The 15,308-nt window shown below is 42.0% G+C and overlaps 1 protein-coding gene and 1 pseudogene across 2 annotated transcripts in view; one reads left to right on the top strand and one right to left on the bottom strand.

The window, feature by feature from the left end:
• Positions 1–15,308, top strand: part of LOC131755776 (RNA/RNP complex-1-interacting phosphatase-like) — a 76,972-nt gene that overhangs the window by 42,786 nt on the left and 18,878 nt on the right. The window contains exon 5 of one of the 2 annotated variants that reach the window (XM_067032161.1): positions 6,262–6,917. The exons of the other annotated variant lie outside the window; for it this stretch is intronic. The gene's annotated coding sequence lies outside the window, so the exon portion shown is untranslated. Of the gene's footprint in view, positions 1–6,261; positions 6,918–15,308 lie in introns of those variants that run through there. 2 annotated transcript variants of the gene reach the window in all.
• Positions 1,658–5,119, bottom strand: LOC131755442 (UDP-N-acetylglucosamine--peptide N-acetylglucosaminyltransferase 110 kDa subunit pseudogene; annotated as a pseudogene).

Here is a 15,308-nt window from a genome sequence, read left to right as displayed (position 1 = left end):
TCTTCCACAGACATGTTACCTGGAAACAAAACCCTGTTACAATAAGCAAAGCTTCAACCAGAGCGGCTACTTTTCGGGCCAGGGGAAAGGTTCATCCCTATAGGAGGATGATGTGCTGTGTAAAATGGCTGCAAGGTCACAGCCTTGAGGGCGTTGGAAGCCTATTATCCTATTCCACATTAAGTAGTTTGGTGAACTTCAAACGTCCGTTCATCTGCAACCAAGCTGGCAACCTTTAACTGATATTTCAAGCAGGTAAAAAATAAATTAAAAGAAATCCCTACACTGATGTTCCTTCATTTACACTGTTAAATGGTTCATTAACATGTAATTCTGTTTAAGAATTACATTTGAGACTCCTTGCTCAGATTTTGGATCACAGTACAAATCTTTCAGAGATTCAAGTTCTGATTAATCAATAATTTGTCAGCTAGGATACATTCAGGCAACAGCTGCAACTACAGAACAGGTGCACTGCCTCAGCTCCTTGAAAAGACAAAATCTTGCGCAATACTAGCAGAAAAAGTATCTGTTACCAGACAGCATATGTGCAGTACAGCAAGACAAAAACATATATTCATATGTTGGCTTGTTTAAGCCTCAAGCCCTCGATCTTTGTTGAAATACAATAATTTCATTCCTATGGTTTTCAATACCAAAAACGCAACCTCCAGGAGGGCTAAAGTCTAATTTGTACTCCAAACCAAGTAGCAGTGCAGTTTGCTACTACTGAGGCTGAATCCATAAAGACTTCAAGACCACGTCCAGAAGACAAGTTATTATATATAATACCCTAAAAGTTCTGAAACATGATTATCATATACAGAGCTGGTCCTTCAGAGCTTTTTACCTATAACATGTTTTTTGGTGCCAGTTATTTAATGTACTGGAGATAACTGTGACTTACCGATCAAATAGTTGAATACTTAAACTTACCTGGGATTTCATTTCTGCTGAAAGAAAAAGGAAGAACAGGACTCACTTAAAAAAAACAAACTTTAGAAATGAAAGTAAAAATCTTACCACACACTGTCACTTTTGGAGGCAGCATACAGGGGCAGTGAACGGTAAAACACTGGTGAAACAGGTCAAAACTCTAGGCCCCAAATCCATTATTATTATCATCGGTGACAGTACCACCACTGCGCCCTTCATAATTACTCATCACTCCTAAGATTCTTCACTTGGCACCAGACGTTGTGTTTAAGAGAAACACTCTGGGAGGTTTTGAATGAGACTTGTTTTTTTGTTAGCCAAGTTACAGGACAATTTTTAACGTGGGGAGAAGGGAAGAAGGAAACGGACCAGAAAAAGAATTTAAGCCATCATCTAGAAACCAACAGAGCACCGATAGTTCCAAACATTATGCCAGACACTAAAATCACTGATCTAGGCTCAAGTGGTTTATAAAACCTATAAAAAGACTACACCAGCAAAGTCCCCATTTATCTGTAGAGCTCAGAAACTAAAACAAGGAATATTTTAGCTTAAAACCTTATCTCAAGAGAATCATATACACTTCACATGAAGAAAAATACCTGAAACCAAACATTTTTAAAAGCTCCAATACCCAAAATATAAGAAAAAAATAATTCAGAAGACTCAATCAATCCCTGATAATCACAAACGGCTGGGCAATCTCTATCTCCCTTCCACACTTACCATCCATCCCATGGAAGACCAAGGGAGATGAGACCTCCCAGACGTACGCAACACTTGGCCGCTGCAAAGTTCTCTGGAGACTCCTTGCGGAACAGCAGCTTCGCATCTCTTGTGTCTCTCCCTATCATGATCATGCAGGAAGCAAGGAGGCTATGCTACAAGGCTGTGCTATTTCTTATCATTGTCTGTCACCCATGTGCAACACGGGTGTTGCACAGAGAAGTAAAAAGTTGTACAGAGAAGTAAAAAGTAGTTCCCTTCCCCCGGAACGTTGAGGCTGACGTACAGGGGTAATCCTCCCATGCACACAGTCATTACTTAGGCCGACTCAGTGACTTCAACAGGCTTCATCATGTGATCAGGTTTGTTGCCAGCTGCATAATGCTCCCACATCTGTAGATAGAGCTGCTCTAGTTCCATTGTGTATTGTTTGGTGTTGAACAGAGGGCTAGATATTCTCTGCTTCCAGAATTTGCCACGAATTTTCTTCAGGTATTCTAGGTCAGTTCCCAGTTTCACAGCTATGTCTTCATAGTCTTGTCTATTTTTAGCAATAAGCTCAGGACAGCCTAAACAAGTGAGCTGGGAAGCTGCAACTCGGGAAGCGAGAGTCTCTCCTGGCATAGTCACCATGGGTGTCCCTGCCCAAAGGACATCCATCCCTGTGGTGTGTCCATTACAGAGTGGAGTGTCCAAGCAGACATCAGCCAGCTGGCCTCTGCGAACATGTTCCTCTTTAGGAGCAACAGGTGAAAAGATGATACGGTTCTGGGGAAGGCCCAGATTTTGTGCGTACCGTTGAATATTAGGTTCTCCTAGCGCTGGAAAACGCAACAGCCACAGTACACTATTGGGAACACGCTTCAGAATGCTTGCCCACATCTTCAAAGTAGATGGGTCAATTTTATATAACTGATTAAAGTTACAGTACACAATGGCATCTTCCGGTAACCCGTACTGAGAACGTGTGGTTACAATAATGGTACGGGGAACCTCCTCTCCAGTGGCAGCCTTATTGTTGATCTGGGGAGTTGCCAGTCCATTGCTAATACTGAATCCATTAATTGTTATCTGAATTTGTCCTCTGTTAATCATGTCAATAACTGCTTCTGCAATAGAATTCATAGAAATGACAGGCATATTAAGAGCCGTATTACTGCTGTCTGTGTTGTCTTCTCCATCAGGACATTTCATCTTGACTACTTTCACATCTGGTAGACTATCAAGAAATGCTTTGAGGTCGATGCCATTCAGCACAATCCGATTGTCATAAATGTGCCCATTGGACTTAAAATCGATGACCGCTTTTTTCTTCAGGTGAGGGAACATATTAGCGTGATCACCAATAAAGAAAGTACGGGGCATATAAGCCAGTTTCTCAGAATACTGCTCAGCAACTTCAGCAGGTGAAGTTTCCTGATCAGTGATGATATAATCCATGAAAAGCGCGCCACTAGTCCCAGGGTACCCCAGCCACATTGCCTGAATAGGAGCTGGCCTGAGAGCAAAGAGTTCATTTCGAGCACCCCTGGTATAACCATTCATATTTACAAGGATGTGTATACCATCTTGATGGATGCGATCAGCTGCTTTTCCATCGCATGGAATCTGAGAAAGATCAATGAAATGATGGGCTTCTGACATCACCTTCACTCGGAAGTTTGTGCCATCATCTGGGCTCAGGGCATAACAGAATACCTCAAATTTGTCAGAGTTGTGCATGCCTGGAATAGACTGCATAAGATGAGAAGTAGGATGATTCCCAAAGTCAGAACTCACGTATCCTACACGCAGTCGGCCACCACTGAGCCGCAAGTCTTTTGGATGTTCATACGGTGGTTTGTGAAGGACATTTATATTATCCAAGCAGGCGTTCCCATGCCTCTCAGCAATAGCCTTTCTGAAGCCATGAGAAAGAGGATACAGCATACTATGATGAGGTTGCACGGAAGGCAACCTGTTCTTCTCTAACTGGTCAGCCACAATGCCGACCAACTTCTTCATTCGCTCATCATAGTCTGTCCAATCACAGACAAGCTGCAGGCAATGAGCCAAATTACAATAAGCGTCAGGTAAATCAGGTTGAAGTTTCAGAGCGGTGCGATAAGAAGCAATTGCTTCTGGAATATTCCATGAATCCTTGTGAATGGCAGCCAGATTGCTGTGGGCATCCACAAATGCAGGGTTAATCTGAATGGCACGAATATAACACTGCAAGGCTCCCTGGACATCCTGCATCTCCATTAGAGTGTTTCCCATATTATAGTAGGCCTCAGAAAAGGTAGGACTGATTCGAATAGCCTCCTGATAATGCATCAGAGCTTCCTGCAGTTGTCCCTGCTGCTTCAATACACTTGCTAAATTTGAATGGGCAACAGCAAACTCTGGGAAGACTTCTAAGGCTTTATGATACAAGCGAAGTGCCTCTTCAATGTTTCCCTGTTCTCTTTTGATATTGGCTAGGTTATTCAGAGAGTCTGCATGGGTGGGGCACAGCCCGAGAGCTGTATTATAACAATCTTCTGCTTCGGCACCACTGCCCTTCTCTTTGAGAGCATTGGCTAGGTTGCAGTAAGCATCAGGGAAATGGGGTTGCAATTCAATAGCTCGCCTGTAGGTGTCTATTGCCAGATCTATCAGGCCTTGCTCATAGTATGCATAAGCCAGGTTGCCATGTACCCCTGCATGATTTGGGCTCAAGCTTAGAGCAAAAAGGTAAGCTGCCACAGCTCTGTCAAAAATCCGTGCCTCTTTGAAGGCATTTCCTAAATTGATATAAGCATCCAGAAAATGGGGGTCAAGGGTGACAGCCTTTTCAAAGTGATGAATTGCAAGCCAAATCTCCCCTTGTGCATTGAAAACACAGCCAAGATTACTCCAAGTTACTGCAAAGTTCGGTTGCGTCTCAATTGCTTTCAGATAACATGCCTTGGCTTCTTCCAAGCGACCCAGGGCTTTGAGCAGGTTCCCCAGGTCACTGAGAACACAGTACAAATCAGGATTGCACTGAAGAGCAGAGACGTAAGCTTGTGCTGCCCCTTCCAAGTCACCTGCTGCTACCAAAGCGGCTGCCAGGTTAATATAACCATCGATGAAATCTGGCTTGAGATGCACTGCATACCGGTAATGCTCAATTGCTTCCTGCAACTGCCTTCCTTCTCTGTACACATTCCCCAAATTCGAATAGGCTTCTGCCAGAAGAGGGTTCTGTTTGATTGCCAGAGTACTAAAGTGGGCAGATCTGTCCAGACTTCGACACTGGAAGTGTATAGATGAAAGTAATAAAAGTACATCAGTATTGTCTGGCTCTTGTCTCCAGAGCTGCATGCAGTATCTCTCAGCTGCCTCAAAATCTCCCGCCTGATATTCTCGATGTGCCAACTCAGCTAACCCTTGGAAGGTTAGTTTCGTTGGCTCTGTGCTGTCGGCCACGTTGCCCACGGAAGACGCCATCTGGAGCTTCTGGAGGGAGAGAGAAAAGGGGATCATTGAGTCCCGCTGCCGCCACTACTGGCAAGAGTGTTTCTAGAGGGAGCAAATACGAGGGCAGCAGCCATACCACTGCTTTGACAGGCTTAAGCAGCGGCAACAGTTACAGGCACCGAACCTTAGGAACTCTGGGTTGGCCATCTACCTCTCACGGTCTTGAAATCTTAATTCTTAACCCTGCCTTCTTCCACCATTTTTTCTCCTATTCAGGGAATAAAAATTACCTATCCACTTGCCTTAGAAGAAATCAAAAGTCAGTAGTAGTCCAAACACGTTTTAAAATTGTGTTTTCTGTCCAGTTGGAAATGAAATAGATGATTGAATTTTCTTCATCATTCATATAGTCAATGTGGAAAACATTAGTGCCGTGAATTTCAATACAGTAAGATGAAAAATTTTAAATTGGCCTTCCCAAACCAGTAATAAGTAACCGGTATTGTATATAATGCTAAAATCTTAGAGACTGAGCTTGATATTTATTTTATTTTTTTTTTTGCGGTATGCGGGCCTCTCACTGTTGTGGCCTCTCCCGTTGCGGAGCACAGGCTGTGGACGCACAGGCTCAGCGGCCATGGCTCATGGGCCCAGCCGCTCCGCGGCATGTGGGATCTTCCCGTACCGGGGCATGAACCCGTGTCCCCTGCGTCGGCAGGCGGACTCTCAACCACTGAGCCACCAGGGAAGCCCCTATTTATTTACTTTTATTTTGTCTGCGTTGGGTCTTCAGTGCTGCGTGCGGCTTTTCTCTAGTTGCGGTGAGCGGGGGCTACTCTTTGTTGCGGTGCATGGGCTTCTCATTACAGTAGCTTCTATTATTGTTCCACAACTCTATGGGTTGCTTTTTAGGTCCTATGAAGAACCCTAGAAATTAGTTCATGTAATTATAGGTTTTTGCAAAATTGTCAGAAGTGAGATATTTTAACTTCCATCAGGTAAGACCAGCGTCTCTTTCTTTGCCAATCTTTCTTCTATCATATTCAGCTACGTTGGATCATACTGGAATGGCCACAGGCTTTTTTGAAATCTGGCTAAGGAGATGTTTTAAGTGAGGCTATTATGTGATTTTCAGACACCACCATATGTCATTGACTATATACTATCCCATTACAGGAATAACTTCCAGTACTCTTACTGACTACTCGACTGACTTAACTAGCGCAAGACACAGAAGCATAAGGACAAAAACCACCTTACAGTACAGCCATGTCTTGCACTTCACAGCTCTCAAAGCATGTGCATTTGAAGAAAAAAAAAAGAACTGAAAAGTATAAAACCAGAAGCTTTTCTGTGGAAAATTATTTCAATCATCAGGCATGTGAAAGAGAAGTCAAAGATTCAGTTCTCATCAATGCTTCGTCAAAACGGAAATTTTCTTCTGTCAAGAATATACTCCAGGGGCTTCCCTGGTGGCACAGTGGTTAAGAAGTCGCCTGCCAATGCAGGGGACACGGGTTCGAGCCCTGGTCCGGGAAGATCCCACATGCCACGGAGCAACTAATCCCGTGCACCACAACTAGAGAGCCTGCGCTCTAGAGCCCGTGAGCCACAACTACTGAGCCTGTGAGCCACAATTACTGAAGCCTGAATGCCTAGAGCGCGTGCTCTGCAACAAGAGAAGCCACCTCAGTGAGAAGCCTGTGCACCACAACAAAGAGTAGCCCCCACTCACTGCAACTAGAGAAAGCCCGCACACAGCAACCAAGATCCAACACAGCCATAAATAATTAAATAAATAAAAGAATATACTCCATCAGTAATGTGTGTAATGGAATGGTGTGAATGAGTATTTTATCAGAATTCCTGTAATGCACAAACCTATAGCAGTACTGAAGTCAGTAATGCATTTATAATAGTAAATATTTATGAGGAAGTAATCCATAGAGATTTTCTCAAAGTTAACAATGAAAATTAATGTGACATTAACAATAATAAATTGTGAAGCTGAAATAAACTTTTCTAAACTATTAATAACTAAAAGCAAATTCTAATCAACCATGTTAAAAGTAATCTATGTCTATAAACAACAAAGTTTATTTCTTAAAGTTTTATTTCTAAAATACATAAATTGTCATATGAGGAGGCAGTAAAAGAATTTATAGCTAGGGCTTCCCTGGTGGTGCAGTGGTTGGGAATCCGCCTGCCGATGCAGGGGACACGGGTTCGTGCCCCGGTCTGGGAAGATCCCACATTCCGCGGAGTGGCTGGGCCCGTGAGCCACGGCCACTGAGCCTGCGCGTTCAGAGCCTGTGCTCCGCGGCGGGAGAGGCCACAACTGTGAGAGGCCCGCATATCACAAAAAGAAAAAAAAAAGAATTTATAGCTAAAAGAGTGGGGAAAAGTTTTATACAGACACATCTGGCAGTAGTTAACTTTTTTTTGTTTTGTGCGGTACGCGGGCCTCTCACTGTTGTGGCCTCTCCCGTTGCAGAGCACAGGCTCCAGATGCGCAGGCTCAGCGGCCACGGCTCACGGGCCCAGCCGCTCCGCAGCCTGTGGGATCTTCTCAGACTGGGGCACGAACCCGTGTCCCCTGCATCGGCAGGCGGACTCTCAATCACTGCGCCACCAGGGAAGCCCGGTAGTTAATTTTTAAATGTAATTTTTCTAGATTTTGTGACACCTATAGTATTGATATTTGAAAGCATTTAAAAAATTGTAATTTGAAGATTTGTTACTGCCAGGTAAAATAAAATAGTTTGAAGCAAAACAACGTTTCCACTGAGAAAAACAAAAAATGCCAAATAAAATAGACAGCCTTCAATCAAAAAGTTCTAGACATACCAAGAGATAGAATCATATGACAAAAATTTTAAGAAAAGAACAGATAATACAAAAATATTTATATAAGATACTGTGTATCTTTATCAGGAAAAGTCTTTATCAAGAAAAGACTTTAAAACCATCAGAAATAATATTATATTTTATTTATTTGTATATTTTATTTATATATAGACATTTATATATTTATATAAAGAACTTAAAGATAAAGCCCTAGTTAAGGCAGTGACAATAGCAGTAGCAGTGGGAGTGAAAAGAAATGCTTACATTCAAGCATATTTTGTCAGTAAAAGTCCAAGATCAAATGTCTGACTGCACACATGGGATGGATAGACAGAGTGGGAAAAATCAAAGTTAACTACAGAGGTTCTAGCGAAGATGGGGTTGCCATCACCCAACCCAAGGGGTTGCGATCATCCGCAAGGTCGAGGAGACTCAAAGGGAAGGTCATGCATGGTCAGAGGAAAAGTTAATTGGTGGGAAAATAAGACTCCCAGTCTCTCTATCTCCTTCTACCAGTTTTTTAAAACATCTTTATTGGAGTATAATTGCTTTACAATGGTGTGATAGTTTCTGCTTTATAACAAAGTAAATCAGTTATATGTATACATATGTCCCCATATCTCTTCCCTCTTGCATCTCCCTCCCTCCCACCCTCCCCATCCCACCCCTCTAGGTGGTCACAAAGCACCGAGCTGATTTCCCCGTGCTATGCGGCTGCTTCCCACTAGCTATCTATTCCTTACACCAGTTTTGTTTTCCTGCTCATATACATAGCAGCATTTCATTCAAAAGGAAAGTCATTGATCTGACTGGTCAAAATAAAAAACACAGTTCAAGGGCTTCCCTGGTGGTGCAGTGGTTGCGAGTCCGCCTGCCGATGCAGGGGACACGGGTTCGTGCCCCGGTCCGGGAGGATCCAACATGCCGCGGAGCGGCTGGGCCCGTGAGCCATGGCCGCTGAGCCTGCGCATCCGGAGCCTGTGCTCCACAACGGGAGAGGCCACAGAGGTGAGAGGCCCGTGTACCGCAAAAAAAAAAAAAAAAAAAAAAAAAACACAGTTCAAGGCACATTTACAGTGGTTAGTAATTTAGAATTACTAACCACAATTTAGAAAGTCATGTTCCCAGTTTCCCTCTTCCTACACCGTGGAACACATTGGCCATTTCTCCAAAGCTTCCACTCCATAGAGCGGACCAGAGATGACATTAGCCCAGAACTGAGAGCTTGGCACGACATGGTGTCAGCCCCACCTAGAGCTCTGGCATAATTTATAACCCAACCCAGCTCTACACACAGCTCTGCATGGAATCTTGGGACTAAACTCAGCCATCATAATGTGATTCTGTTTTGCATTTGGTTTTCTTCCTTGCTTCACTTTCCCTGGCCACTCTGACAAACAAACTGTCAGGCATTCCTGGGCCACTCACTAACTTTATTCCATGTAATGTCATCCAGATTCCCAAGAAAATTACTAACAATAAGGAGGGAAATTGGGAACATGGTGAGTTTCAGATGCCTGAAATATACAGGTAATTGAATCCAGTTAAGTAGCAAATTATTTGGATCTCTAATATGCCAGTAGAATAGCAGACTAAGCTCAATTTAATGTACTCTTACTGGAGACACACGTAAACTCTGGGTGAATTTTGAAAAAGTGAAAAGCACATAGCTGAGATTAAAAGAAAGAAAGGAACACCTGCATGTTTCAGAAAGTAACAGAGAACTTAAATCTAGAGAAATAAGAGCGGACTGATGTCTATGGGTTCTGTTCCTTAGTATAGGCCTTACGTAAATAGGGGCTGGAGCTAGAAATCTCACATTACCTTGAGGCCAGGAATTTAGACTGAGGAAGGAACAATATTGAGAAGTTGGTACAGATATCCTACAGAAAGTTCATGAGGAACTGCTTAGTCCATTAAGAGGGCCAAGGGAGGTGGTGAGGAAGACTGATATCTCTTTAAACCCTTCAGGTACAGAAAACATCAACACCTCTGAAAAGTAGGCCTGTCCTTCCCAGAGTTGTGATGGCCAGCTTGTCACTAACCTGTAGGGCCCTGTATGGATCAGAAACTGCAAGGAGAGTAATTCAAAGAAAAACAGATGCAGGATGGCTGTGGCAATAAATCCTAGGACCCTATCAGAAAGAAAATTAAAACCACTCTGAAGGGAAATTTTAACAAACCAGAGCAGATAGTATCCTAACCAGAATAGAATAATAATTCTGAGGAAGTTACTTGAGTTATTTAAGTAATAGTCAATGCATTTCCATGGCCAGGCCCTTTTGAAGAATTCTAAAACATATACAAACAATTCATTTACATCTTATATATCCCACCATCCAGAGCAAAATTCACTTCAGAACTGTACTGGTGGAAACTGGGCAGCACTATGGAGAAAATACAAAGGTGTTTACCATCAAAAACCGTGAAGGGAAGAAAGATAATGTCGAATTTTTAATTATTCTGTGGTTTATTTAAATCTTTTGGAAACCTAAAATAGAGAAAACCTAGGAGGAAATGAAGATTTACATATTTAGAGGTTTATCAACTCATCTATCAAAGCTTTATTAATCTCTTCTTTGAATAACATTCCCGAGAGGTATAAATGTGTCCAGTGATAGGGTTGAATAAGCCTGAGAGAACTTCAATTGTTTCCTATTCTTGGTCAGCTATTAAGACCTTTCAGGAGCATCTTGATTTTCATGGCATCATCCAACAAAAAGCAGGATAGTTTACAGAAAGTCCTGGTCCACTTTTTGGCTTGCTTTTGTGTTTATGTTTTTGTTTTTTTCACATTGGGCGGTTCCATTAGGCTACCTATTGCAGACTCCCTCATTCATGTATGCATTCATTCAAACAATATTTACTGAGTTGAGATATTTAATTAACACTCAATAAATGATGCTTAGATGAATGAATGCGCTTTTTATCAAAGTAAGTGTTAAGTACTGAGAAAAATTACAGAATGTATGATCCCAGACCCACAAAAGCTTATAACTGTGTTGAGGATATAACATATGCTGAGGAAATAAGTAATATATCATATTGGACAGTTTCTAAGTTCAAAAATGAGTTCTTACAAATAATCAGAGCCTAAGGAGGACAAAGAAGGGGCAGTTCATTATGGGTTGAATCTATCAATAAATGTACATTTCAGATGAGATTTGAGATTGACCTTAAAGAAAGAAGAGGACTCAGCTATAGGAACAGAGAACAAAAAAGGCATGGTGATAGCATGTGCATAGATAGTGTGGCCAACATTTATGTTCTTCATTAAAGATAGTCAGAGATAACCCAAACGTAACTGTTTCCATGGGTCCATTCTCAGTATCCAAACAAAACGGCAAATCCTATCTTAGCAAAACTACTGAAAAACACAGTCTTTAACAAAGAGATTGTGAAGGAAAGGGGGAGAGAAAGGCTTGCATCCCACACCACACAACAAAACTTATTTACTTATTTGTCTAATTTTCTCCCTCTAAAAATTTCCTCTCCCTCTCTCTGTACGTCTCTCTTCTCCCACATCTGGCCACACTCTACCAGCCATCTTTCCAGATCTTTCCAGAACTCTCTATCCTAGTTTCATTGTGCCACATTTTAAACATCTCACAGGTCTCCAGGATGAATCCCCATCACTTATTCCACAAAGACAAACAAAGGACACTTCTCAGGATCACATTTCTTTGAAGGAAGAGTCATGAGGAGTGATTATAAATAATATAAGGTGGAGAGTAGTGACGTAAAATACCATTTTTCTTCTTAGAATGTGAATACAGGGAACTTTGGGAAACTAGAAAATCTAGAAAGGATTCATTGATAATTATTTATTTTCAATGAATGAAATAAAATGTAATAATACAGCTACACTCTGACAGGTGAACTTTTTCAAAAGGTGCTTTCACACCTTCACTATTGGGATGTGTTTGATAAACACATGTTTCCTTCTTTACTTTCTTCTTTCTTTGCAGATACTGGCACCAAACTTTCAAACAATACGAACCTTCCCATAAGTCCCTTGCCAGGCAAGATTAAGGGAAAACAATCCAAACAGATTTTTGAAGAAGATAACTGGTTGAAAGCACAGGAAAAGTGTTGGGTTTCTCTTTTTCATCAGTCACATAAAGAGTAATGTGGGAACTGGTTTAAAAAGTCTCTCTCCATGAGGGGCTAAGGTTAAGATTAGAACTTCTGAGGGCAGAAGAGCAAAACAACCACAACAATCCACGTATTTTCAAGAGCTGCCCTTTGGATGTGAGGGATTCATTTTTTGCACTATTTTTTCAGCAACCCAACTGGTGTCTTTATTAAATGACATAAGAGAATACAGTGTGGCCAAGAAGACTTAGATTTCCTTAGCCCCAAGTCAGATATTCTCAATTGACTGTCCACTCAAATTAAAAAGAGAGGGCTTCCCTGGTGGTGCACTGGTTGAGAGTCTGCCTGCCGACGCAGAGGACATGGGTTTGTGTCCTGGTCCAGGAAGATCCCACATGCCGTGGAGCGGCTGGACCCGTGAGCCATGGCCACTGAGCCTGTGCGTCTGGAGCCTGTGCTCTGCAACGGGAGAGGCCACAACAGCGAGAGGCCCATGTAACGCAAAACAAACAAACAAAAAAACACATTTTTTCAGCAACGGCAATAACGCGGTGACTATACTGCTCAATTCCTCACAGTGTCAGCATTAAATACATTAAAAGGGTCAGTTAAAATATCTGTCTGATTGCTTCTGACATAACCCCGAGATCTCTTTTGTTTCTGTACTGCATCAATTATAATGTGGAACATTAAGACACATCATTTCTAAACACTAACAAGGAATGTAGCAACAAGTGGCAGACAATCAAGGGGAATTTTGCCATAGCATGGTACTTATTCTGTTACAAGCAGGAATGCAAACCCAAAGGATGTAATTTAGAGGAAACTCTGTCCTGTCTATTCTCTAGGAACTAGAACAAGGAGACTGAGAGAAGATGATTCTGGGTAAATCAAACCGTTTTCTCCTAATTACAGCTGAATAATAGGGAGCAAACTCCCATGAAAGGTTGTGATCTGCTTGAAGAAAGCTAGGAGGTTGCCCTAGTTAGGGTCTTCCATATACAGTTATTCAAGCTCAGACTTGATCATCTGTCAGGGATGCTACAGTAGGGAGAGTTTCGCCATAGCTGTGAGACTCGGCAAGATCACTTCCAACTCTGAAACCTACAGTTTTAATTTAATCACCAACACCAGCCGTCATTAAGAGCGACCTCAAATAACTCCAAATCTGTTCATCTACTCACATATTCTTTACACAGTCAGCAGACCTCGAGTGATTACTACATGCCAGACACAGTTCTAAGACCCAGAATAAGGGATAAGAAAGGTAACAACCTCTGTCACTGTGGGACTTGAGTTCTCTGTGAAGAAGTTCCTCTAAATACAGAGAGACACCAAATATAATATTTGTTTTTATTATTATTCTGGGAAAGAAGTAAGGTAATCTGATAAACTGGGACTAAGTTAGGCTAGTAGGACAATCAAGGAAAAATATCTTTAAGAGATGAGTGCCAAAGAATAGAAAGGAATCATTTATGGAAATATTTTCTGGAAATAATATTTCTAAAACATGGAACAGCAAATACAAAGGCTCTGAGGCAAGATGAAGCTTACCTACAATCAAGGAACAAAAAGAAGCTAAAAGGTTAGGTCAGGAGATAACCAAACAAATTTACACCAGCTGGTCCCTAACTTCAAGTCTACGTGGATATATTCTTGAGGTGAGTTAGACATATATATCATCCAAAAAACAAAAAATAGTTGACTCCAAAATTACCCTGGAAATTCTGAGTGAGACTCTTTACGAAGGCACAACCATATTAAAGATCACAACCATCATTCTCCAAACTCCACTCTGGCCATCACTTGCAGGCATTTAACGGGGGTGTTTCATATCCTCTCTAAACTATTGGGCAGGAAGAACAAACATCCCAGCACATCTGCACTGCGCACCTAGTGTCTCACAATTGAAAAGTAGCTGGAGCTCACCCTGCTGATGGCTTTGCCAGTTTTTTTTTTTTTTTTTTTTTTTTTTACCTTTTATTAAGAGTCCCATCTCTTTTAAGAACTGGGATATATTTTTTGAGGGAAATAGACTATAGGAAAATTCAACTGACAGAGATCATACTGTACTTGACTTTTCTGTTCTTTGCTACATTTATTTGTTGAGACAAATATCTCTTCTTAGCCTTTTTAAAATGGCTCTGTTCAATATAATGGACACACGGTACACTGCACATATTTAAAGAACACAATTTAAGTTCTAAAATATGCATATACCCATGGACCTGCCAACACAATCAAGAAAAGGAACATATCCATCACTTGCAAGTGTTTTTTTGTTTTTTTTTTTTTACGGTACGCGGGCCTGTCACTGTTGTGGCCTCTCCTGTTGCGGAGCACAGGCTCCAGACACGCAGGCTTAGCGGCCACGTCTCACGGGCCCAGCCACTCTGCGGTATGAGGGATCTTCACGGACCGGGGCACGAACCCGTGTCCCCTGCATCGTCAGGCGGACTCTCAACCACTGCACCACCAGGGAAGCCCATTTGCAAGTGTTTTTATGCCTCATTCATAAAGCCCCCTTTTTTCCCTCACATTCCACCCCTCCACATCCCCAAGTGACCACTGACTGATATGCTTTGTATCGTTAGAGATGTGTTTGCATTTTTCTAGAAATTTATATAAATGGATTCACACAGTGAGGACTCTTATCTAGCTTCTTTCACACAATGTAATTATTTTGAGAGTAATTCATATTTTTGTGGCTATCAATAGTTTATCTCTTTACTTTGCTGAGGAGTGTTTCACTGTATGAGTATACCACAGTACGTTTATTCATTAGCCTGTTGATGGGTGCTCGAGGTTGTTACAATTCTATTAAAAAATGAAGATGCTATGATGATCCATGTACAAGCCTTTGTATGAACATATGCTTTCATTTTTCTTGCATAAATATCTAGGTGCAGAAAGGCTGTATCATACAGTAGGTGTATGTTCAACTTATAAAGAAAGAGCCAGGGGCTTCCCTGGTGGCGCAGTGGTTGAGAGTCCACCTGCCGATGCAGGGGACACGGGTTCGTGCCCCGGTTCGGGAAGATCCCACGTGCTGCAGGGCGGTTGGGCCCGTGAGCCATGGCCGCTGAGCCTGTGTTCCGCAACAGGAGAGGCCACAACAGTGAGAGGCCTACATATCACAAAAAAAAGAAAGAAAGATCCAAACCGTTGACTGAAGTGACTGTACCATTTTCCTTCCCACTAGCAGTGTAAAAGACTTCCAGTTCCTACACTGCCTCACCAATACTTGGTGTGGTTGGACTTTCCTAATTTGAGCCATTCAA

Source organism: Kogia breviceps, chromosome 4 (assembly GCF_026419965.1).
Source record: "Kogia breviceps isolate mKogBre1 chromosome 4, mKogBre1 haplotype 1, whole genome shotgun sequence".
Lineage (NCBI taxonomy): Eukaryota > Metazoa > Chordata > Mammalia > Artiodactyla > Physeteridae > Kogia > Kogia breviceps.
The sequence above is the reverse complement of the archived record's forward strand: the minus strand, read 5'-3'. Positions and strand labels throughout refer to the sequence as shown.